This window comes from Eriocheir sinensis, unplaced genomic scaffold (genome assembly GCF_024679095.1).
Source record: "Eriocheir sinensis breed Jianghai 21 unplaced genomic scaffold, ASM2467909v1 Scaffold361, whole genome shotgun sequence".
Classification (NCBI taxonomy): domain Eukaryota; kingdom Metazoa; phylum Arthropoda; class Malacostraca; order Decapoda; family Varunidae; genus Eriocheir; species Eriocheir sinensis.
Genome location: NW_026111678.1, coordinates 78,431 through 106,421, shown reverse-complemented (window position 1 = coordinate 106,421; position 27,991 = coordinate 78,431). Strand labels below are relative to the sequence as shown.

General features: G+C 38.3%; 1 protein-coding gene and 1 long non-coding RNA gene across 2 annotated transcripts in view; both read right to left on the bottom strand.

The window, feature by feature from the left end:
- LOC126991913 (uncharacterized) overlaps nt 1-27,991 on the bottom strand; it is a 125,127-nt gene that overhangs the window by 28,528 nt on the left and 68,608 nt on the right. The gene's annotated exons all lie outside the window — the stretch shown is intronic.
- On the bottom strand, nt 87-27,875 carry LOC126991909 (uncharacterized). Its single transcript, XR_007745920.1, has 6 exons — nt 27,725-27,875; nt 25,986-26,142; nt 24,412-24,475; nt 17,309-17,389; nt 16,999-17,082; nt 87-127 (listed from the first exon to the last, which is right to left on the bottom strand). It is a non-coding gene; the product is annotated as an uncharacterized LOC126991909 (long non-coding RNA).

Here is a 27,991-nt window from a genome sequence, read left to right as displayed (position 1 = left end):
ATAACAATATTGCCCACCTAGCTGTGTGCTGGATAACCATTAACAGTACTACGCATTATTTACCAACTGATGCCGGGGCAGGTCGTGACCTCCAGCATTAAAAAGTCATCCATTCAGCGCACGGTTTCTGTAAAATAGCAGCATCCCCATAATAAAGAGCATCATATACTGACCAAAGCAGGAATAAGTATTTCTATGTTCTTATGTAATGAAGTCATTTTCCCCCACAGCTTAGGTTACCAGTAGTGTAAGTTAAGGGTAGTAATTTCCTCTTATTTCTCTCTTTACTGTAAAATTTCCATGGCCCTTTCTTCCTTAAAGGTACATGAGAGAGAGAGAGACTGAGCTCCAGGGTGAAGAAAGGGAAGAGCCTGCGTGGAAAAGTACCCCCCTTGTAACCTAAACACGTCTGCTGGCTTGGCAAAACCAGGCTGGATGTGCTAGACATGTTGTAATTACCAGCACTACCCGCCCTAATCGCACACCCACTAAAGAGGTTTGGGTGATGATAAGCGAGGTTGTTTTGGTAGGTGACAGCCCTGTGTGACCTGCTGTAGCCCTGGTCAGGTCAGCCTTGACGTGAGATTTACTTTAATTAAATAGAGTACTACATCACAGCAGTGCGAATATTCCCAGAAGCCTCTGTACAGGGTCCTAGGGTCACATGGGTGTTATTCTATACATTTGCCGTCACGGCACGAATGGCTGGCATCACACTGATTCTGGCACCACGAATCTATGCCACTGTGAACACTGCCTGGTAACATAACACTGTCTGTGGCACTGCATATTAAACACCCTGGCTGAGCCCACATCACAGGAGGGGTCACACCAGGTAGGTGGTTAACAAGACACTGTAACACTGGGTAACTAATCTGTCTTGCATCACGTAACACCTGCTGAACTTGGAACTGTCGGTGGCACTGTTAACACTGCATAACACCTGAGAGCCCACGTCACAGCCCGTCACCTTAACACAGTGACGTAACACAGCCAGTAACAGCCCTATCATGTATCCAGGTAACAGAATACTACTAATGTCACAACGTGTAACACTCTCTGGGATCACGTAACACATTTAAACACTGCTGCTGCCACGTCACACACTCGTCCGTCACATGACGTAACTCTGTACTATGAAGGGGAGAAAACTCACGGGAAAGCGATTAATCTCTTTTTTTTTCACCTTTTAGAAGCAGAGCAGCAGCAGGGCCTGAAACCTCATCAACGGTAACATGATTTTGGGGGCGGTTGATGCTTGAGGTCAATGAGTCACATATTTGACAAGGCTTTCGTAGGCGTTGTGGGGGCATTTCCAGAGGTAGATAATGACCCTGGTGGTAGCTTGACCCTTCCTCTGTACCATGAACGTTAAAAGTCACTCACGGGAACACGATTCATCTCCTTTATGACCTCTTAAGAACAGCTGATACGGCGCGGGGTCAAAACTCGTCACCTATAAACACGTATTTGACAAGGCTTCCGTAGGCGTTGTAAGCATTTTCAGGGGTATTCAATGACCCTGGTGGTAGTTTGACCCTTCCTCTGTACCATGAACGTAAAAATACACTGTCTTACCGCCAAAAACACTGCAAGCACCTCTCAAAACACGTCGTGAAGGAGGAACTGCGTGGACGATCAGCTGTGTTATGATTTTTTACCGCGCACCGATGCTAGATTATCGTACTCAAAGCCGCGCATTTACCGGCTTCTGACCCATACCTGATGCCAAGAAGCCCAAATAATTAACCCTTTAAACAATAATCATATGTGAAGGCGGTTATTTGGGTGATAAAAGCAGTGTGGGGCTCAGAAATCGCCAGGTGTCCCGCACTGGACTCTCGTACTTGAGGTGAAAGTGTTATACTTTGGGTCCCTAGAAAAATAAAAAAAATAAAATAAAAAGCGGCCATGTCCTGCAAAAGGCGACTAAACGAGAAGGAAACGAGACGAGGAATCCATTTCTGGCCTCGGCATAACGATACACTAAATATTAAGGGAGATATCGGCACGGAAAACTAGCGTGAAATTATCAAAAAAACATGAAAATCAATTATATTTATGTTATTTGAAGCTATTTTCATGCAAACGGCGACTCTTCTTGGGTAAAATAAGACGAGGAATCCATTTCTGGCCTCGTCATAACGCTACACTCAATATTAAGGAAGATATCGGCCGGAAAGCTCGAGAAATTCACTCCAAAAAATGAAAATATCCTATATTTATGTTATTTTAATGCAAACGGTGTATTTTGTTTTACTCAAACGAGATGAGGAATCCAATTCTGGCCTCGGCATAACGCTACACTCAATATTAAGGAAGATATTGGCCCGGAAAGCTCGCGTGAAATTCCTCCAAAAACATGAAAATCAGCTATATTTATGTTATTTGAGGTTATTTTCATGAAAACGGTGACTCTTCTTGGGTAAAACGAGACGGGGAGTTCATTTCTGGCCTCTGCATAACGCTACACTCAATATTAAGGGTAATATCGGCCTGGAAAACTTGCGTGAAATTCCCCCCAAAACATAAAAATCAGTTATACAACAGAATACAACAGAATAAAAGAGAATACAACAGAATAAAAGATAATACAACAGAATACAACAGAATAAAAGAGAATACAACAGAATAAAAGAGAATACAACAGAATACAACAGAATAAAAGAGAATACAACAGAATACAACAGAATAAGAGAGAATACAACAGAAAACAACAGAATAAAAGAGAATACAACAGAATACAACAGAATAAAAGAGAATACAACAGAATACAACAGAATAAAAGAGAATACAACAGAATACAAGAGAATAAAAGAGAATACAACAGAATACAACAGAATAAAAGAGAATACAACAGAATAAAAGAGAATACAACAGAATACAACAGAATAAAAGAGAATACAACAGAATAAAAGAGAATACAACAGAATACAACAGAATAAAAGAGAATACAACAGAATACAACAGAATAAAAGAGAATACAACAGAATAAAAGATAATACAACAGAATACAACAGAATAAAAGAGAATACAACAGAATACAACAGAATAAAAGAGAATACAACAGAATAAAAGATAATACAACAGAATACAACAGAATAAAAGAGAATACAACAAAATACAACAGAATACAACAGAATAAAAGAGAATACAACAGAATACAACAGAATAGAAGAGAATACAACAGAATACAACAGAATAAAAGAGAATACAACAGTTAATACAACAGAATACAACAGAATAAAAGAGAATACAACAGAATACAACAGAATAAAAGAGAATACAACAGAATACAACAGAATAAAAGAGAATACAACAGAATAAAAGAGAATACAACAGAATACAACAGAATACAACAGAATAAAAGATAATACAACAGAATACAACAGAATAAAAGAGAATACAACAGAATACAACAGAATAAAAGAGAATACAACAGAATACAACAGAATAAAAGATAATACAACAGAATACAACAGAATAAAAGAGAATACAACAGAATACAACAGAATAAAAGAGAATACAACAGAATAAAAGAGAATACAACAGAATACAACAGAATACAACAAAATAAAAGAGAATACAACAGAATAAAAGAGAATACAACAGAATACAACAGAATAAAGGGAATACAACAGAATACAACAGAATAAAAGAGAATACAACAGAATAAAAGATAATACAACAGAATACAACAGAATAAAAGAGAATACAAAAGAATAAAAGATAATACAACAGAACACAACAGAATAAAAGAGAATACAACAGAATACAACAGAATAAAAGATAATACAACAGAATACATCAGAATACAACAGAATAAAAGAGAATACAACAGAATACAACAGAATAAAAGAGAAAACAACAGAATACAACAGAATAAAAGAGAATACAACAGAATACAACAGAATAAAAGATAATACAATAGAATACAACAGAATAAAAGAGAATACAACAGAATACAACAGAATACAACATATATAAAAGAGAATACAACAGAATACAACAGAATAAAAGAGAATACAACAGAATACAACAGAATAAAAGAGAATACAACAGAATAAAAGAGAATACAACAGAATACAACAGAATAAAAGAGAATACAACAGAATACAACAGAATAAAAGAGAATACAACAGAATAAAAGATAATACAACAGAATACAACAGAATAAAAGAGAATACAACAGATTACAACAGAATACAACAGAATAAAAGATAATACAACAGAATACAACAGAATAAAAGAGAATACAACAGAATACAACAGAATAAAAGATAATACAACAGAATACAACAGAATAAAAGAGAATACAACAGAATACAACAGAATAAAAGAGAATACAACAGAATACAACAGAATAAAAGAGAATACAACAGAATACAACAGAATAAAAGAGAATACAACAGAATACAACAGAATAAAAGAGAATACAACAGAATACAACAGAATAAAAGATAATACAACAGAATACAACAGAATAAAAGAGAATACAACAGAATACAACAGAATAAAAGATAATACAACAGAATACAACAGAATAAAAGAGAATACAACAGAATAAAAGATAATACAACAGAATACAACAGAATAAAAGAGAATACAACAGAATACAACAGAATAAAAGAGAATACAACAGAATACAACAGAATAAAAGAGAATACAACAGAATAAAAGATAATACAACAGAATACAACAGAATAAAAGAGAATACAACAGAATACAACAGAATAAAAGAGAATACAACAGAATACAACAGAATAAAAGATAATACAACAGAATACAACAGAATAAAAGAGAATACAACAGAATACAACAGAATAAAAGATAATACAACAGAATACAACAGAATAAAAGAGAATACAACAGAATACAACAGAATAAAAGAGAATACAACAGAATATAAGAGAATACAACAGAATAAAAGATAATACAACAGAATACAACAGAATAAAAGATAATACAACAGAATACAACAGAATAAAAGAGAATACAACAGAATACAACAGAATACAACAGAATAAAAGATAATACAACAGAATAAAAGAGAATACAACAGAATAAAAGATAATACAACAGAATACAACAGAATAAAAGAGAATACAACAGAATACAACAGAATAAAAGAGAATACAACAGAATAAAAGATAATACAACAGAATACAACAGAATAAAAGAGAATACAACAGAATACAACAGAATAAAAGAGAATACAACAGAATACAACAGAATAAAAGAGAATACAACAGAATACAACAGAATAAAAGAGAATACAACAGAATAAAAGATAATACAACAGAATACAACAGAATATAAGAGAATACAACAGAATAAAAGAGAATACCAACAGAATACAACAGAATAAAAGAGAATACAACAGAATACAACAGAATAAAAGAGAATACAACAGAATAAAAGAGAATACAACAGAATACAACAGAATAAAAGATAATACAACAGAATACAACAGAATAAAAGAGAATACAACAGAATACAACAGACTAAAAGATAATACAACAGAATACAACAGAATAAAAGAGAATACAACAGAATAAAAGAGAATACAACAGAATACAACAGAATAAAAGATAATACAACAGAATAAAAGAGAATACAACAGAATACAACAGAATAAAAGAGAATACAACAGAATACAACAGAATAAAAGAGAATACAACATAATACAACAGAATACAACAGAATAAAAGAGAATACAACAGAATACAACAGAATAAAAGAGAATACAACAGAATAAAAGAGAATACAACAGAATACAACAGAATACAACAGAATAAAAGAGAATACAACAGAATAAAAGATAATACAACAGAATACAACAGAATAAAAGAGAATACAACAGAATAAAAGAGAATACAACAGAATAAAAGAAAATACAACAGAATAAAAGATAATACAACAGAATACAACAGAATAAAAGATAATACAACAGAATACAACAGAATAAAAGAGAATACAACAGAATACAACAGAATAAAAGAGAATACAACAGAATACAACAGAATAAAAGATAATACAACAGAATACAACAGAATAAAAGAGAATACAACAGAATAAATGAGAATACAACAGAATACAACAGAATAAAAGAGAATACAACAGAATACAACAGAATAAAAGAGAATACAACAGAATACAACAGAATAAAAGATAATACAACAGAATACAACAGAATAAAAGAGAATACAACAGAATAAAAGAGAATACAACAGAATACAACAGAATAAAAGATAATGCAACAGAATACAAAAGAATAAAAGAGAATACAACAGAATACAACAGAATAAAAGAGAATACAACAGAATACAAAAGAATAAAAGATAATACAACAGAATACAACAGAATAAAAGAGAATACAACAGAATACAACAGAATAAAAGAGAATACAACAGAATAAAAGATAATACAATAGAATACAACAGAATAAAGGGGAATACAACAGAATAAAAGAGAATACAACAGAATACAACAGAATAAAAGAGAATACAACAGAATAAAAGAGAATACAACAGAATAAAAGATAATACAACAAAATACAACAGAATAAAAGAGAATACAACAGAATACAACAGAATAAAAGAGAATACAACAGAATACAACAGAATAAAAGAGAATACAACAGAATAAAAGATAATACAAAAGAATACAACAGAATAAAAGAGAATACAACAGAATAAAAGAGAATACAACAGAATACAACAGAATAAAAGAGAATACAACAGAATACAACAGAATAAAACAGAATAAAAGAGAATACAGCAGAATACTACAGAATAAAAGATAATACAACAGAATAAAAGAGAATACAACAGAATACAACAGAATAAAAGATAATACAACAGAATACAACAGAATAAAAGAGAATACAACAGAATAAAAGAGAATATAGAATAAAAGATAATACAACAGAATACAACAGAATAAAAGAGAATACAACAGAATACAACAGAATAAAAGATAATACAACAGAATACAACAGAATAAAAGAGAATACAACAGAATACAACAGAATAAAAGATAATACAACAGAATACAACAGAATAAAAGAGAATACAACAGAATAAAAGATAATACAACAGAATACAACAGAATAAAAGAGAATACAACAGAATACAACAGAATAAAAGAGAATACAACAGAATACAACAGAATAAAAGAGAATACAACAGAATACAACAGAATAAAAGAGAATACAACAGAATAAAAGATAATACAACAGAATACAACAGAATAAAAGAGAATACAACAGAATAAAAGATAATACAACAGAATACAACAGAATAAAAGAGAATACAACAGAATAAAAGAGAATATAGAATAAAAGATAATACAACAGAATACAACAGAATAAAAGATAATACAACAGAATACAACAGAATAAAAGAGAACACAACAGAATACAACAGAATACAACAGAATAAAAGATAATACAACAGAATACAACAGAATAAAAGAGAATACAACAGAATAAAAGAGAATACAACAGAATACAACAGAATAAAAGATAATACAACAGAATAAAAGAGAATACAACAGAATACAACAGAATACAAGAGAATACAACAGAATAAAAGAGAATACAACAGAATACAACAGAATACAACAGAATAAAAGAGAATACAACAGAATACAACAGAATAAAAGAGAATACAACAGAATACAACAGAATAAAAGAGAATACAACAGAATACAACAGAATAAAAGAGAATACAACAGAATACAACAGAATAAAAGATAATACAACAGAATACAACAGAATAAAAGAGAATACAACAGAATACAACAGAATAAAAGATAATACAACAGAATACAACAGAATAAAAGAGAATACAACAGAATACAACAGAATAAAAGAGAATACAACAGAATAAAAGAGAATACAACAGAATACAACAGAATAAAAGATAATACAACAGAATACAACAGAATAAAAGAGAATACAACAGAATACAACAGAATAAAAGATAATACAACAGAATACAACAGAATAAAAGAGAATACAACAGAATAAAAGAGAATACAACAGAATACAACAGAATAAAAGAGAATACAACAGAATAAAAGAGAATACAACAGAATACAACAGAATAAAAGAGAATACAACAGAATACAACAGAATAAAACAGAATACAACAGAATACAACAGAATAAAAGAGAATACAACAGAATACAACAGAATAAAAGAGAATACAACAGAATAAAAGATAATACAACAGAAGACAACAGTATAAAAGTGAATACAACAGAATAAAAGAGAATACAACAGAATACAAAAGAATAAAAGAGAATACAACAGAATAAAAAGAGAATACAACAGAATAAAAGAATACAACAGAATAAAAAGAATACAACAGAATACAACAGAATAAAAGAGAATACAACAGAATACAACAGAATAAAAGAGAATACAACAGAATACAACAGAATAAAAGAATAAAACAGAATACAACAGAATAAAAGATAATACAACAGAATACAACAGAATAAAAGAGAATACAACAGAATAAAAGAGAATACAACAGAATACAACAGAATAAAAGAATACAACAGAATACAACAGAATAAAAGAGAATACAACAGAATACAACAGAATAAGAGAATACAACAGAATACAACAGAATAAAAGAGAATACAACAGAATAAAAGAGAATACAACAGAATACAACAGAATAAAAGAGAATACAACAGAATACAACAGAATAACAACAGAATAAAAGATAATACAACAGAATACAACAGAATACAACAGGATAAAAAAGAATACAACTGAATACAACAGAATAAAAGATAATACAACAGAATACAACAGAAAGAACAGAATAAAAGATAATACAACAGAATACAACAGAATAAAAGAGAATACAACAGAATAAAAGAGAATACAACAGAATACAACAGAATAAAAGAGAATACAACAGAATAAGAGAATACAACAGAATAAAAGAGAATACAACAGAATACAACAGAATAAAAGAGAATACAACAGAATACAACAGAATAAAAGAGAATACAACAGAATACAACAGAATAAAAGAGAATACAACAGAATAAAAGAGAATACAACAGAATACAACAGAATAAAAGAGAATACAACAGAATAAAAGAGAATACAACAGAATACAACAGAATACAAAAGAATAAAAGATAATACAACAGAATACAACAGAATAAAAGAGAATACAACAGAATACAACAGAATAAAAGAGAATACAACAGAATAAAAGATAATACAACAGAATACAACAGAATAAAAGAGAATACAACAGAATACAACAGAATACAACAGAATAAAAGAGAATACAACAGAATAAAAGAGAATACAACAGAATACAACAGAATAAAAGATAATACAACAGAATAAAAGAGAATACAACAGAATAAAAGATAATACAACAGAATACAACAGAATAAAAGAGAATACAACAGAATACAACAGAATAAAAGAGAATACAACAGAATAAAAGAGAATACAACAGAATAAAAGATAATACAACAGAATACAACAGAATAAAAGAGAATACAACAGAATACAACAGAATAAAAGAGAATACAACAGAATACAACAGAATACAACAGAATAAAAGAGAATACAACAGAATAAAAGATAATACAACAGAATACAACAGAATAAAAGAGAATACAACAGAATAAAAGAGAATACAACAGAATACAACAGAATAAAAGATAATACAACAAAATATAAGAGAATACAACAGAATAAAAGATAATACAACAGAATACAACAGAATAAAAGAGAGAATACAACAGAATAAAAGAGAATACAACAGAATACAAAGAGAATACAACAGAATAAAAAGAGAATACAACAGAATAAAAGATAATACAACAGAATACAACAGAATAAAAGAGAATACAACAGAATACAACAGAATAAAAGATAATACAACAGAATACAACAGAATAAAAGAGAATACAACAGAATACAACAGAATACAACAGAATAAAAGAGAATACAACAGAATACAACAGAATAAAAGAGAATACAACAGAATAAAAGAGAATACAACAGAATACAACAGAATAAAAGAGAATACAACAGAATACAACAGAATGAAAGAGAATACAACAGAATACAACAGAATAAAAGAGAATACAACAGAATACAAAAGAGAATACAACAGAATAAAAGAATACAACAGAATACAACAGAATAAAAGAGAATACAACAGAATACAACAGAATAAAAGAGAATACAACAGAATACAACAGAATAAAAGATAATACAACAGAATACAACAGAATAAAAGAGAATACAACAGAATACAACAGAATAAAAGAGAATACAACAGAATACAACAGAATACAACAGAATAAAAGAGAATACAACAGAATACAACAGAATAAAAGAGAATACAACAGAATACAACAGAATAAAAGAGAATACAACAGAATACAACAGAATAAAAGAGAATACAACAGAATAAAAGAGAATACAACAGAATACAACAGAATACAACAGAATAAAAGAGAATACAACAGAATACAACAGAATACAACAGAATAAAAGAGAATACAACAGAATAAAAGAGAATACAACAGAATAAAAGATAATACAACAGAATACAACAGAATAAAAGAGAATACAACAGAATACAACAGAATACAACAGAATAAAAGATAATACAACAGAATACAACAGAATAAAAGAGAATACAACAGAATACAACAGAATAAAAGATAATACAACAGAATACAACAGAATAAAAGAGAATACAACAGAATACAACAGAATACAACAGAATAAAAGAGAATACAACAGAATAAAAGAGAATACAACAGAATAAAAGATAATACAACAGAATACAACAGAATAAAAGAGAATACAACAGAATACAACAGAATAAAAGAGAATACAACAGAATAAAAGATAATACAACAGAATACAACAGAATAAAAGAGAATACAACAGAATAAAAGAGAATACAACAGAAAAAAGAGAATACAACAGAATAAAAGATAATACAACAGAATACAACAGAATAAAAGAGAATACAACAGAATACAACAGAATAAAAGATAATACAACAGAATACAACAGAATAAAAGAGAATACAACAGAATACAACAGAATAAAAGAGAATACAACAGAATACAACAGAATAAAAGAGAATACAACAGAATACAACAGAATACAACAGAATACAACAGAATACAACAGAATAAAAGAGAATACAACAGAATAAAAGATAATACAACAGAATACAACAGAATAAAAGAGAATACAACAGAATACAACAGAATAAAAGAGAATACAACAGAATAAAAGAGAATACAACAGAATAAAAGATAATACAACAGAATACAACAGAATAAAAGAGAATACAACAGAATACAACAGAATAAAAGAGAATACAACAGAATACAACAGAATACAACAGAATAAAAGAGAATACAACAGAATAAAAGAGAATACAACAGAATACAACAGAATAAAAGAGAATACAACAGAATACAACAGAATAAAAGAGAATACAACAGAATAAAAGAGAATACAACAGAATACAACAGAATACAACAGAATACAACAGAATAAAAGAGAATACAACAGAATAAAAGAGAATACAACAGAATACAACAGAATACAACAGAATAAAAGAGAATACAACAGAATAAAAGATAATACAACAGAATAAAAGAGAATACAACAGAATACAACAGAATAAAAGAGAATACAACAGAATACAACAGAATAAAAGAGAATACAACAGAATACAACAGAATAAAAGAGAATACAACAGAATAAAAGATAATACAACAGAATACAACAGAATAAAAGAGAATACAACAGAATACAACAGAATAAAAGAGAATACAACAGAATAAAAGAATACAACAGAATAAAAGATAATACAACAGAATACAACAGAATAAAAGAGAATACAACAGAATACAACAGAATAAAAGAGAATACAACAGAATAAAAGAGAATACAACAGAATAAAAGATAATACAACAGAATACAACAGAATAAAAGAGAATACAACAGAATACAACAGAATAAAAGAGAATACAACAGAATAAAAGATAATACAACAGAATACAACAGAATAAAAGAGAATACAACAGAATACAACAGAATAAAAGAGAATACAACAGAATAAAAGAGAATACAACAGAATAAAAGATAATACAACAGAATACAACAGAATAAAATAGAATACAACAGAATACAACAGAATAAAAGAGAATACAACAGAATAAAAGAGAATACAACAGAATAAAATATAATACAACAGAATACAACAGAATAAAAGAGAATACAACAGAATACAACAGAATAAAAGAGAATACAACAGAATAAAAGAGAATACAACAGAATACAACAGAATAAAAGATAATACAACAGAATACAACAGAATAAAAGAGAATACAACAGAATACAACAGAATAAAAGAGAATACAACAGAATACTACAGAATACAACAGAATACAACAGAATAAAAGAGAATACAACAGAATACAACAGAATAAAAGAGAATACAACAGAATAAAAGAGAATACAACAGAATAAAAGATAATACAACAGAATACAACAGAATAAAAGAGAATACAACAGAATACAACAGAATACAACAGAATAAAAGAGAATACAACAGAATAAAAGAGAATACAACAGAATAAAAGAGAATACAACAGAATAAAAGATAATACAACAGAATACAACAGAATAAAAGAGAATACAACAGAATACAACAGAATAAAAGAGAATACAACAGAATAAAAGAGAATACAACAGAATAAAAGATAATACAACAGAATACAACAGAATAAAAGAGAATACAACAGAATACAACAGAATACAACAGAATAAAAGAGAATACAACAGAATAAAAGAGAATACAACAGAATAAAAGATAATACAACAGAATACAACAGAATAAAAGAGAATACAACAGAATACAACAGAATAAAAGAGAATACAACAGAATAAAAGAGAATACAACAGAATAAAAGATAATACAACAGAATACAACAGAATAAAAGAGAATACAACAGAATACAACAGAATACAACAGAATAAAAGAGAATACAACAGAATAAAAGATAATACAACAGAATACAACAGAATAAAAGAGAATACAACAGAATACAACAGAATAAAAGAGAATACAACAGAATAAAAGAGAATACAACAGAATAAAAGATAATACAACAGAATACAACAGAATAAAAGAGAATACAACAGAATACAACAGAATAAAAGAGAATACAACAGAATAAAAGAGAATACAACAATAAAAGAGAATACAACAGAATAAAATATAATACAACAGAATACAACAGAATAAAAGAGAATACAACAGAATACAACAGAATAAAAGATAATACAACAGAATACAACAGAATAAAAGAGAATACAACAGAATACAACAGAATAAAAGAGAATACAACAGAATACAACAGAATACAACAGAATAAAAGAGAATACAACAGAATACAACAGAATACATTAGAATAAAAGAGTCCAGCACATGATCTGGCCGTGGTGAACTTATACCACGAGTCTAGCACATGATCGGGTCATGGTGAATCCATATCACGAGTCTAGCACATGATCAGGCCGTGGTGAACACATATGACGAGTCCAGCACATGATCAGGCCGTGGTGAACACATATGACGAGTCCAGCACATGATCAGGCCGTGGCGATTACATATCACGAGTCCAGCACATGATCAGGCCGTGGCGATTACATATCACGAGTCCAGCACATGATCAGGCTGTGGTGAACACATATCACGAGTCCAGCACATGATCAGGCTGTGGTGAACACATATCACGAGTCTAGCACATGATCAGGCTGTGGTGAACATATATCACGAGTCCAGCACATGATCAGGCCGTGGTGAACACATCACGAGTCCAGCACATGATCAGGCCATGGTGAACTCATACCACGAGTCTAGCACATGATCGGGCCATGGTGAATCCATATCACGAGTCCAGCACATGATCAGGCCTTGGTGAATACATATCATGAGTCTAGCACATGATCAGGCCGTGGTAATTACGAATTACACCTACTCCCATTAGCCCCCCCCCCATTACCGTTAACCCCAGCCCCTTTTAATTATCAGCACGCAATTTACTGACCCTATTTACCCTTTATTCGCCACCGAACATGACCTAATTACGAATTCCACCTACTCCCAATAGCCCCCCCCCCCCCATTACCATTAACCCCAGCCCTTTTTAATTATCACCACGCAATTTACTGACCCCATTTACCCATCATTCGACACCGAACATGACCTATTTTCGAGTTTCACTTGCACCCATTGGGCCCCCCTCCATTACCATAAATCCCCGCACCCTTTAATTATCACCACGCAATTTACTGACCCCATTTACCCATTACTCGACACCGAACATGACCTAATTATGAATTACACCTAGTCCCATTAGCCCCCCCATTACCATTAACCCCCGCCCCCTTTAATTATCACCACGCAGTTTACTGACCCCATTTACCCATTACTCGACACCGAACATGACCAAATTGCGAATTCCACCTACTCCCATTAGCCCCCTCCATTACTAGCAACCCCTGCCCCCTCTGATTATCACCATGCAATTTACTGACCCCATTAACCCAGTATTTGACACCTCACATGACTCATTTTCGAGTTTCACGTAGTCCATTAGCCCCCCTCCATTAACATTAGCCCCCACCCCCTTTAATTATCACCACGCAATTTACTGACCCCATTTACCCATTATTCGACACCGAACATGACCAAATTACGAATTCCATCTACACCCAATGGAACCCCCCCCCCAATTACCATTAACCCCCGCACCCTTTAATTATCACCACGCAATTTACTGACCCCATTATTCCAGTATTTGACACCTCACATGATCCATTTTCGAGTTTCACCTACACCCATTAGCCCCCCCTCCATTACCGTTAGCCCCCGCCCCCTTTAATTATCACCACGCAATTTACTGACCCCATTATTCCAGTATTTGACACCTCACATGATCCATTTTTGAGTTTCACCAACACCCATTAGCCCCCCCCCCTATTATCATTAACCCCGCCCCTATCATTATCACCACGCAATTTACTGACCCCATTATTCCAGTATTTGACACCTCACATGATCCATTTTGAGTTTCACCAACACCCATTAGCCCCTCCATTACCGTTAGCCCGCCCCTTTAATTATCACCACGCAATTTACTGACCCCATTATTGCAGTATTTGACACCTCACATGATCCATTTTCGAGTTTCACCTACACCCATTAGCCCCTCCATTACCGTTAGCCCCGCCCCTTTAATTATCACCACGCAATTTACTGACCCCATTTACCCATTCTTCGACATCGAACATGACCTAATTACGAATTCCACCTACTCCCATTAGCCTTCCACGCCCGTGCACACGTGGGTACATGAGACTAGTGCAGGAAAGATCTATTTTAGCCGTGAAAACGAAAACTATGTTACGGGCTAAGTATCTGCCCGAAGCCCGCCATGAAAAATATATCCTTATTTTCTCACAGAGGAAGACACTTAAGATCACGCCCGTACGCCCACGTCAGCCTTCCACGTCAGGGGCTTCCACATGCCGGGCAAGCCATCCATCACGGACATCAGATCGTGGTATGGCTTCGTAAACCAGCTCGCCCCCTTCCTCGCCACCGCGCCGATCATGAACGCCTTCCGGGAGTTACTGAAGAAACCAACCGGAAGACACGTGTACTGGGACGACCAGCTTCAGTAGAAATTCCGCCAAGCCCAGGACACTATATGCCAGCTGGCCAAGGACGGTCTGACGTATTACGATAAAACCCGCCCCACCGCTGCCATCACCGACTGGAGCCGAGAGGGCATCGGATTCGTCATCCTCCAGCAGTACTGCAGTTGTGCATCGGCCTCCGCCCCATACTGCTGCTGACGTGACACTGAGGCAACAAGTGTACCAGGCGTGTGACTCAATCGGCAGTGTCGACGCCCTGAGGGCCATGTGTTGTGCTCACGAGGCCGCCCGTCGCGACACCACAGGTGGTGGAGGCCCGGGGCGGGAGGCTGCTCGTGCGGCTGGCACCGCGCAAAGCGAGGAGACCGAGTGCGAGGAAGAGTAGCTGTAATTTGAACTGAGCTATAAGATTAACAGTATTTATAACTGTTGGTGGAATTGAGGTTTTAAATCTAATAATTTTAATTCAGCTTAAGAGTTGTAAAAAGTAAACTAACTCATGTCAACAATATTCTCATGAGTAAATACACTCATCATATATATAAGGAAAAAAGTGCCCACCACCTCAGACAATTTGGTGGAAGACACTTAAAAATCCCTCCCTGACACTTACCCTGACGGTGGTATACAATATACATATTAGCGACGTTTCACAGGAGGTTTAATACATTATGTTAGTATCTTAATGTAGTGACACGACTTGCCTGATGGGCGAGCCTCGCATAACCCACTTAGCCAGGGGGTTAAGTACCTCTTTGGCCGACTGGTAAAGGAGTAGCTCTCCCGTTACGCTGGTCGCGGGTTCGATCCCCGGCGCCGGCAAACCTTTCCTTGTCTGGATTAATTTCTCGTGTGTTTCGTTACACGCGGTTTGTCGTGTGGGAGTGTTGTGAAGAGAAAATTCTGGCATTTCATTAATACTAACTAACAGCTTACAGAATATTGAAAACTTCTGAAAAAAATGTGAAAAGTTTTATAACAGCCATTGTATTCTGGCAGAGACACAGGTCAGTCAGGTGTCATGTTAGGTCTTGTTCATTAGGTTAGGTTAGAATTAAATAACACTAAAGTTCCTAGCGATTTGATCACACCTCGGACAATGTACTGCATCAGCGGCACACGTTAGGTTTTATGAGGTAATAATTCTTGCTTTAAACAGAACCAGCTCATGGGTAATGTATATGACAACAATATTGCCCACCTAGCTGTGTGCTGGATAACCATTAACAGTGGTATGCCTTTCTTACTAATTTATGCCGGGAGGTCATGACGCAGGGCAGGGCGGGTCATCTCAGGCATGGAAGAGTCGGTCATTTAGGGGTTTCTGGAAACTATAACCATATAAATAATAACAGGCATCATATATTTATCAGAAATGAACAGTCAGTGTCTCAAAATTGGTATGCAAAGCTAATATGCTACCTAACTCCTACTCCCAAGGTTAGGTTAGAATTGTTTTGAATCTTACAGTACAGGGATGCAAGTCAAGGGTATTTATAACAACACACCCCACATAGCTATGGACTGGAATATCCATTAACAGCAGGCATTTCTTACCAATGTATGCCAGGGGGCGGGCAGGTCATGATGGTTGGTTGGGGCGGGGCGGGTCGGGTCATCTCACGCATGTAGTGGTTTCTGTAAAATACAAGGAATTACCAGACCTAAACCACTATTACACCAGCCCACTACACACCACAAAAAATGTCCACATATGCAAACTAACCGCCCCCCCCACCCCCCCTCCCAACCCAGCAGGGGGCTTCGTGGTGCAGTGGTTAGCACACTCGGCTCACGAACGAGAGAGCCCGAGTTCAATTCCCACGACAGCCTTCCACGCCCGTGCACACGTGTATATATGAGATTAGTGCAGGAAAGATGTATTTTAGCCGTGAAAACGAAAAAATATGTTACGGGCTAGGTTACTGTCCCAGCCCGCCATGAAAAATATATATCCTTATTTTCTCAAAAAGGAAGACACTTAAGATCACGCCCGTACGCCCACGTCAGCCTTCCACGCCCGTGCACACGTGGATATATGAGAGTAGTGCAGGAAAGATGTATTTTAGCCGTGAAAACGAAAATTTTGTTACGAGGTGAATGTCAAACTGCCCCGCCCCGCCCCGCCGAGAATATTTGAGCTTGTTTTCTGCAATATTACATCATCTACGCTAACACCAGTGTAGGCAAGCCTTTCCCCATCGACAGTGAATGCGTGGGGCGTTGTGGCGACTCTTGCAAACGATAATTAGTGACACAGCGTAAGAAAAACTGTCTGTACGGGGCTGGGCTCAGGTCCGGCGGCCCCCGATGACGCGGGTGTTAGAATCGCTCCTAACGGGGTAACTAACGCTGGCACACCTGACCTGGCACCTCACACACCTGCCGGCACACCTCTAAATTATGTTGTAATAGTCCACGCCCCCCAGTGGTCAGTATTTAGGCCACATTACCTGATATTGCACGAGGCAATCTCTTAAGCCGTTCGTCCATAATCAAGCAAACGTTCGTGTTTTTTCCAAGTCAATGATAACAATGCATAAACGTCCCTTATTTCTAAACGTACACCAATTCTGATGACACCACTGGAATACAACAGAATACATTAAAATACAACAGAATACAACAGAATAGAACAGAAAACAACAGGAAACAACAGAAAAAACAACAGAAAACAACGGGAAACAACAGAAAAAAAACAAGAAACAACAGCAAACAACAGAAAAACAACAGGAAACAACAGAAAAACAACAGGAAACAACAGAAAAACAAAAGAAAAGAACAGAAAAACAACAGAAAACATTAGAAAACAACAGAAAAACAACAGAAAAATAACGGAAAACAACAGAAAGCAAAAGAAAAACAACAGAAAACAAAAGAAAACAAAAAACAACCGAAAACAACAGAAAATAACAGAAAAACAATATAAAACAACAGAAAGCAAAAGAAAAACAACAGAAAACATAAGAAAACAGAAAAACAACCGAAAAAAAAACAGAAAAACAGCAGAAAACAACAGAAGAGAAAAGAAAAATAACAGAAAAACAACCGAAAACAACAGAAAAACAAAAGAAAACAAAAAACAACAGAAAACAACAGAAAAAAACAAAAAAGAATAGAAAACAGCAGAAAACAACAGAAAAACATCAGAAACCAACAGGAAACAACAGAAAAGCTACAAAAAACAACAGAAAAATAACAGAAAACAACAGAAGACAACAGAAAACAGGAAAACAAGAGAAAACAACAGAAAAACAACAGAAAACAAAAGAAAAACTACAAAAAACAACAGAAAACAAAAAACAACAACAGCAAACAACAGAAAAACAACAGAAAACAACAGGAAAACAACGTAAAACAACAGAAAAACAAAAAACAACAGAAAACAACAGTAATACAACAGAAAACAACAGAGATACAACAGAAAGCAACAGAAAACAGAAAACTACAAAAAAACAACAGAAAACAGCAGAAAAACAACAGAAACAACAGAAAAACAACAGAAAAAGAAAAGAACATGACCTTATTACAAATTCTACCTACTCCCATTAGCCCCCCATTACTATTAATCCCCGCCCCCTTTATTTATCACCACGCAATTTACTGTCCCCATTTACCCATTATTCGACACCGAACATGACCAAATTACGAATCCCACCTACTCCCATTAGCCCCCCCCCCCATTACTATCAACCCCCGCCCCCACTGATTATCACCACGCAACTTACTGCCCCCATTAACGCAGTATTTGACACCTCACATGACCCATTTTCGAGTTTCATGTACTCCCATTCGCCCCCTCTATTACCATTAGCCCCCGCCCCCTTTAATTATCACCACGCAATTTACTGACCCCATTTACCCATTATTCGACACTGAACATGACCAAATTACGAATTCCACCAACTCCCACTGGCCCCCCCCCCATTACCATTAACCCCCGCCCTTTTTAATTATCACCATGCAATTTACTGACCCCATTTACCCATCATTCGACACCGAACATGACCTATTTTCGAGTTTCACCTGCACCCATTAGGCCCCCCTCCATTACCGTAATCCCCCGCCCCCTTTAATTATCACCACGCAATTTACTGACCCCATTTACCCATTACTAGACACTGAACATGACCTAATTACGAATTCCACATACTCCCATTAGCCCCCATTACCATTATCCCCCGCCCCCTTTAATTATCACCACGCAATTTACTGTTCCCATTTACCCATTATTCGACACCGAACATGACCAAATTACGAATTCCACCTACTCCCATTAGCCCCCCCATTACCATTCACCTCCGCCCCCTCTGATTATCACTACTCAATTTACTGACCCCATTTACCCAGTATTTGACACCTCACATGACCTATTTTCGAGTTTCACCTACTCCCATTAGCCCCCCCCCATTACCATTAACCCACGCCCCCTTTAATTATCACCACGCAATTTATTGACCCCATTTACCCATCATTCGACACCGAACATTACCTAATTACGAAATCCACCTACTCCCATTAGCCCCCCCCCCCTTTACCATCAACCCCTGCCCCTTCTCATTATCACCACGCAATTTGCTGACCCCATTATTCCAGTATTTGACACCTCACATGATCCATTTTCGAGTTTCACCTACACCCATTAGCCCCCCCCCCCCATTACCATCAACCCCCGCCCCCTCTCATTATCACCACGCAATTTACTGACCCCATTATTCCAGTATTTGACACCTCACATGATCCATTTTCGAGTTTCACCAACACCCATTAGCCCCCCCTCCATTACCGTTGGCCCCCGCCCCCTTTAATTATCACCACGCAATTTACTGACCCCATTTACCCATCCTTCGACATCGAACATGACCTAATTACGAATTCCACCTACTCCCATTAGCCTTCCACGCCCGTGCACACGTGGGTACAAGAGACTAGTGCAGGAAAGATCTATTTTAGCCGTGAAAACGAAAACTATGTTACGGGCTAAGTATCTGCCCCAAGCCCGCCATGAAAAATATATATCCTTATTTTCTCACAGAGGAAGACACTTAAGATCACGCCCGTACGCCCACGTCAGCCTTCCACGTCAGGGGCTTCCACATGCCGGGCAAGCCATCCATCGCGGACATCAGATCGTGGTATGGCTTCGTAAACCAGCTCGCCCCCTTCCTCGCCACCGCGCCGATCATGAACGCCTTCCGGGAGTTACTGAAGAAACCAACCGGAAGACACGTGTACTGGGACGACCAGCTTCAGTAGAAATTCCGCCAAGCCCAGGACACTATATGCCAGCTGGCCAAGGACGGTCTGACGTATTACGATAAAACCCGCCCCACCGCTGCCATCACCGACTGGAGCCGAGAGGGCATCGGATTCGTCATCCTCCAGCAGTACTGCAGTTGTGCATCAGCCTCCGCCCCATACTGCTGTAAGGGCGGGTGGCACCTGGCCCTGTGCGGCAGCCGGCACCTCACCACCGCCGAGGCTGGATACGCAGCTGTGGAAGGGGAGGCTCTGGCGGTGGCGTGGTGCCTCCAAAAGGCGAGGTTGTTCCTGCTGGGATGCCCAAACCTCACCATCGTGACCGACCCCCTTGTGAAGCTCCTAGGAGACAGCTCTGACGAGCGTTGTCAACCCCAGGCTCTTCAGGCTCAAGGAACGAACACTACAGTTCCGATTCCAAATCAAATACCTCCCTGGGAAGAGCAACACCGCCGCCGACTTTCTGTCCCGCTACCCAGCTCTCAGGGCACCCCCGACAACAGCGGACCTCGACTCGGACGAGGATATCATCGGGGCAGTCGCCGCCGCAGTCATAGCCTGCACCGATCGGGAGGGACGCGTGGTGGACGAAGAGGAGGTCAAGCGGAAGGCCGCCGACGACCCGACGTACCAGATGTTAGTCGCCAAGGTCATGGTGGGTGACTGGCACCAGCATAAAGCACAAGAAGTGGCATCCCTGCGTCCCTTCTATGGGGCGAGGGACAGGCTGGCAGTGATGCACGACGTAGTGACATACATGTTTGACCAGGGGTACGTGCGCCTCGTCATCCCCGAAGCTCTCCGACAGCAGGTAGCAGCAAACCTACACGCCAGCCACCAGGGCCTCGGTTCCATGCTGCGGAGGGCGAGGCAGTGTGTATACTGGCCGGGGATTGAGGGGGACCTGCGGCACCACCGCTCCGCATGCACAGAATGCGAAACACGCGCCCCATCGCAGCCCGCAGAAACGCTGGCGATGACGCCGCCCCCTGAGTACCCGTTCCAGCAGACGGTGGCCGACATGTTCCAGCACGAAGGACACATGTACATGGCCTACGCCGACAGGCTTGCCAGCTGGCTGGAAATAGCTCACTTCCACACGGGAGCACACACGCCCTGCGTTTCCTTAGCCGGACATCTTACACTCACCAAGAAGCAGCAGACTGTTACACCAGCCAGTCAGGGCAGGAGAGCCTTCTTGAGGAAGTGCCGGGCAGTGCCACCGCTCTGAAAAACCAACATTACAATGAGTGGATGAGCCCAGAACACTGCTGCTGCCCAGACTGACAACACAGTGCAGCCCGGCACACTACACGTGCTGCTATAAGCCACCTCAGGAGGAGGAGGAGGAGGAGGAGGACTGGTTCACAGAGCCATGACATTCTTCTTCCAAACAACAAAACTGTTTCCTCAAAAACTTTTCTTACAAATTTCTGGTTCTTATAATTCCAATCTAACACTGACAGGTGTGGCCAGAACACTCTTCTGACGACAAGGAAAAAAAGCTGCATGTCCCGGCCCCTGACCTGACCTGACCAAAGAAAAAGCCACCAAAAGCTGTCCACTCACTTCCTTCCTTTCTCTCTTCTTTCCTTCCTCTGGACACTCTGTTGACAGGAAAACAGTTAGGAAGAAAAAATAAAAGAAAATAAGAGTCAACACAACACACACACACACACACACACACACACACACACACACACACACACACACACGAAGAGGAAGGCTGTGAAAGGCAGGCAGGCACTTGTGGTGCCCCGCAGGGCACTACATCTACCAACACAGATGCAGTAACACCTCCTGACCCAGTACGAGCACCACAAATAAACAAAGAAGAAGAAAGCGATGATGAACGGTAGAATTCATCTAATAACAAGAACAATTTGAAGAACACAGCACAGCGAGGCGACAGTGTGAAGAACAAACCATTATGGAAACACACAGGAAGTAAAAAGGGGCGTCTCAGGCCACCACATAGCTCTGCCGGAAACCACCCACTTCACCCAACGACAGCACCACGCTAAAGGACGAGAATCATGTAAACCCAAGCCATGTAGAATACTCATGAATATTCACTCTTATGTACTTATGAGGATGTAACCATATCATAGAGTGCACCCTCAGTGCCTTATGTGTAAAGTCAATGGTTATGACGTAGTAATGACGTATAGTGACGTAGGCAACCGCCCATATAAGGGGGTTCCTGTTGGATGCACGAGATGTTTTCTGCCTGCGCCCGCACCGGCGAGGCAAACCTCTGTCAGTTACTGACTCACTCAGTAAACGGGAGCACACACGCCCTGCATTTCCTTAGCCAGACATCTTACATGGCACAGTGAACGGAAGTCTGGACCTACCAACTGACCACTCCAAGATGCCTCTCCCACGCAGGACACTCGCCCAGTCCCCTAGGGCACCTGCACCCGTGATCCCCAGGGCCCTCGTGCCGGTGCTGACCGAGGCGAGGCGGACCATCGCGGCGCAGCAGGAAGCAATCTTGGAGCTGAGGGCCAGCATCACAGGCTTGGCTGCACGTGGCCCCAACATGCCTCCTCCCCGGCCGTCACCAGCCTCCGCTCCAGAGAAGTGCGAGCTGGAGATGTCGCCAGCCGCCTTTAAGTCACGGAGGAGGTCCATGGAGTGCTGGCTGCTTCTGTGCAGGTGGCCGCCACAGGAGGCAGTGCAACACGTCAGGCTCCAATGCGTCCCTGCCCTGCAGTGGGCCCTGGACGCACGCTTCACTATGGACCGGTGGAGCACCCTGACTCCACCCACGGCCTTGGATGCCATCGGCAAGCTTGTCCTTCGGCCATATACACAGGCAGTGCAGTGGGCAGAGTTCTTTAGCGTGAGCCACCATCTACCAAGAAAAAAATTAATTAGCGCGAAAGTCTCAGTTAGTGCGAACCGCAATTAGCGCGAGCCACCATCTACCAAGAAAAAGATCAATTAGCGTGAAAGCCCCACTTAGCGCGAGATCAATTAGAGCGAACCGCAATTAGCGCGAGCCACCATCTACCAAGAAAAAGATCAATTAGCGTGAAAGCCCCACTTAACGCGAGATCAATTAGAGCGAACCGCAATTAGCGTGAGCCACCATCTACCAAGAAAAAAAATAATTAGTGCGAAAGCCTCAGTTAGCGCGAGATCAATTAGAGCGAACCGCAATTAGCGCGAGCCACCATCTACCAAGAAAAAAAATTAATTAGCACGAAACCCTCAGTTAGCCCGGCCGCCCCTCGTTGCGGGAGTCTGTTCTCACTACCCCAATAAACGTATCTATTCATCGCTGACCTCTGACTCCACCTCTCACCCCAACAACAAGCTTTTATATTAATGATGAAAACTTCCTAACACACACACACACACACACACACACACACACACACACACACACATACCATTTTAGCGACCTGCCCTGAAGCCAAGACTGTTAGTTCACGTGTACGGCTGGGCGCCCAAAACCTGAGGAGGAAGAAGAAAAGTTAGGCCCATGCTCTTACATATGTTGGCACACAAGTAGGCCTACACATATTTGACAAGGCTTTCACAGGAGTTGTGGGTATGTCCACGGGTTCATTTATTCTCTTTTCTCCTCCATATATTACGTTTAGCTGGCTCAAGTGGTAGTTTAGGGTTACCAGCCCTTAGTAGTACTTGGCGTATTGTCTTTTCTGACCCCAAACTATCGCCCCATAAAGATAACAATATGCATTTATAATTATTGTTAACATCGGTAATTACTGATGCTCTTTTTTGCAATATTTATGGGCCAGAAACAGAAAGATACAATGTTATGCCTACGGTAAGCTGGTAACATTGAGGGGAGTGAGGGAGAATAATAAGGCTTTGTCCTAGGGTCACCTGGGTGTTATTCTATACATATACCGTCCCTGGCACCAATGACTGGCATCACACTGATTCTGGCACCACACAAATCTATGCCACTATGAACACTGCCTGGCATCACATAGCACTGCATAACACCTGACCCCATGTCACAGGAGAGGGGTAGGCAGGTCAGGTAACAGGACAGCCTAACACTGGGTAACTAATCTGTCTTGCATCACTGTCTGTGGCACTGTTAACACTGCCTGGCACTCCAGGCCCACGGGTGATAAAAGAGGGGAAGGACACTCAGGAAGATATTGCAGACCAGTGAGTTAATGAAGACTGGCCAACATTACACCCATCTATAAGAAGGCTGATACAAATGAACCAGGTAATTACAGACCTGTGAGTATGATAGGATAGCCAAAGGGTGTGTCTACCAGCCCACCAAGGCCCATCCATCTACCATGCACGCCGGTTGAATGGTAGGGAAAAATGTTACAGCTGGTTGAATGAAAATGGGAGGATTGGAAAATTTTGAAATGCCTAACTTCGTACCACTATAACTGCTGCCACATTGGAGTTAGGAACACGAATTTTGGTAGGAATAAAGGTCAACTACCACACTAACTACCACGCAAGCTACATTTACCTACCACACATACAAGCTGAGTTATATACAAAAATGTTAAGTGTTATGACATTCAGAAAAATATAAACATAATTTTTCACTCCCCTAACTTTGACCTGCTATACCTCCTACCACACTCAAGTTAGGAACACGAATTTTGGTAGGAATAAAGGTCAACTACCTCTCTAACTACCACGCAAGTTACATTCACCTAACACACATACAAGCTGAGTTATATACAAAAATGTTAAACAGTATGCCATTCAGAAAAAAATATCCAGGATTTTTCACTCCCCTAACTTTGACCTGCTATAACTCCTACCACACTCAGGTTAGGAACACGAATTTTGATAGGAAGGAAGGTCAACTACCACTCTAACTACCACGCAAGCTAGATTTACCTACCACACATACAAGCTGAGTTATAGCAGAAAACGTAAAGTGATATGACAACCTTAAGAATTAACTACCACCACCACCATAACTACTACTACTACTACTACTACTACTTACATTCTGAAGTAGACTAGCACTCCTATGAAGACTATCGCCAGGATGAGCCCGAAGAATAGTCCGATGTAGAGCCCGGTGTTGCTAGCGGTAGAAGTAGAAGTAGTACTCACACTACTACTACTATCGGAGCCTATGGTGTTGTAGGCATCCTCTGGACCTGGAATAGTACAAAATAGTTAATAGTAATAGTAGTATTCATGGTAGTAATCTGTCTCTCTCTCTTTCTGTCTCTGTCTCTCTCTACTACTACTACTACTACTACTACTATTACTACTACATCTGGGAGGGTTAAAAATAGTCTAGTTAGTCTTATTACTAGTATTCAACACCCAACATAAGCTATTTCAACTACTACTACTACTACTACAACTACTACTATTACATCTGGGAGGGTTAAAAATAGTCTAGTTAGTCTTAGGATAGTCTTATTACTAGTATTCAACACCCAACATAAACTATTTTTACTACTACTACTACTACTACTACTACTACTACTACTACTACTACTATTACATCTGGGAGGGTTAAAAATAGTCTAGTTAGTCTTAGGATAGTCTTATTACTAGTATTCAACACCCAACATAAGCTATTTCTACTACTACTACTACTACTACTATTACATCTGGGAGGGTTAAAAATAGTCTAGTTAGTCTTAGGATAGTCTTATTACTAGTATTCAACACCCAACATAAGCTATTTCTACTACTACTACTACTACTACTACTATTACATCTGGGAGGGTTAAAAATAGTCTAGTTAGTCTTAGGATAGTCTTATTACTAGTATTTAACACCCAACATAAGCTATTTTTACTACTACTACTACTACTACAACTACTACTATTACATCTGGGAGGGTTAAAAATAGTCTAGTTAGTCTTAGGATAGTCTTATTACTAGTATTCAACACCCAACATAAGCTATTTTTACTACTACTACTACTACTACAACTACTACTATTACATCTGGGAGGGTTAAAAATAGTCTAGTTAGTCTTAGGATCGTCTTATTACTAGTATTCAACACCCAACATAAGCTATTTTTACTACTACTACTACTACTACTACTACTACTACAACTACTACTATTACATCTGGGAGGGTTAAAAAAAATTTTTTTTATTTTTTTTTTACGTTGATTGCCTATTGCGCCGGTAGACATCTTCCCGGTGGGGCCTGATGGTCGGCCCAAGGCTTCTTCCAGGTGGGGCCTGATGGTCGGCCCAAGGCTTCTTCCAGGTGGGGCCTGATGGTCGGCCCAAGGCTTCTTCCAGGTGGGGCCTGATGGTCGGCCCAAGGCTTCTTCCAGGTGGGGCCTGATGGTCGGCCCAAGGCTTCTTCCAGGTGGGGCCTGATGGTCGGCCCAAGGCTTCTTCCAGGTGGGGCCTGATGGTCGGCCCAAGGCTTCTTCCAGGTGGGGCCTGATGGTCGGCCCAACCCTTATTCCAGGAGGGGCCTGATGGTCGGCCCAAGGCTTCTTCCAGGTGGGGCCTGATGGTCGGCCCAAGGCTTCTTCCAGGTGGGGCCTGATGGTCGGCCCAAGGCTTCTTCCAGGTGGGGCCTGATGGTCGGCCCAGCCCGTTCTGGCGCAGGCGAGTGTTTATAGTGGCGCCATCTTGCTAGTTAGTCTAGTTAGTCTAGTTAGTCTTAGGATCGTCTTATTACTAGTATTCAACACCCAACATAAGCTATTTTTACTACTACTACTACTACTACTACTACTACTACTATTACTACTTACCCAACACACACTTCGGTTCTCCACCCAACCACTCGCCCAGCTCGCCACATGACCTCCGGAAGCTCCCCCCGACCAGCCTGTGTTCCGGTAGACAGTGATATTCGACCAGGCTACCGTATTCCAGGGTCTGGTTGAGTCAGACTATTCTACCATTATCAAGACTTTTGGTAGGTCGCAGGTCACATCTGGAAGGGTTAGGAATAGTCTGGTTAGTCTTCGGATAGTCATGTTAGTAGTATTCAACACCCAACATAAGCTATTTCTACT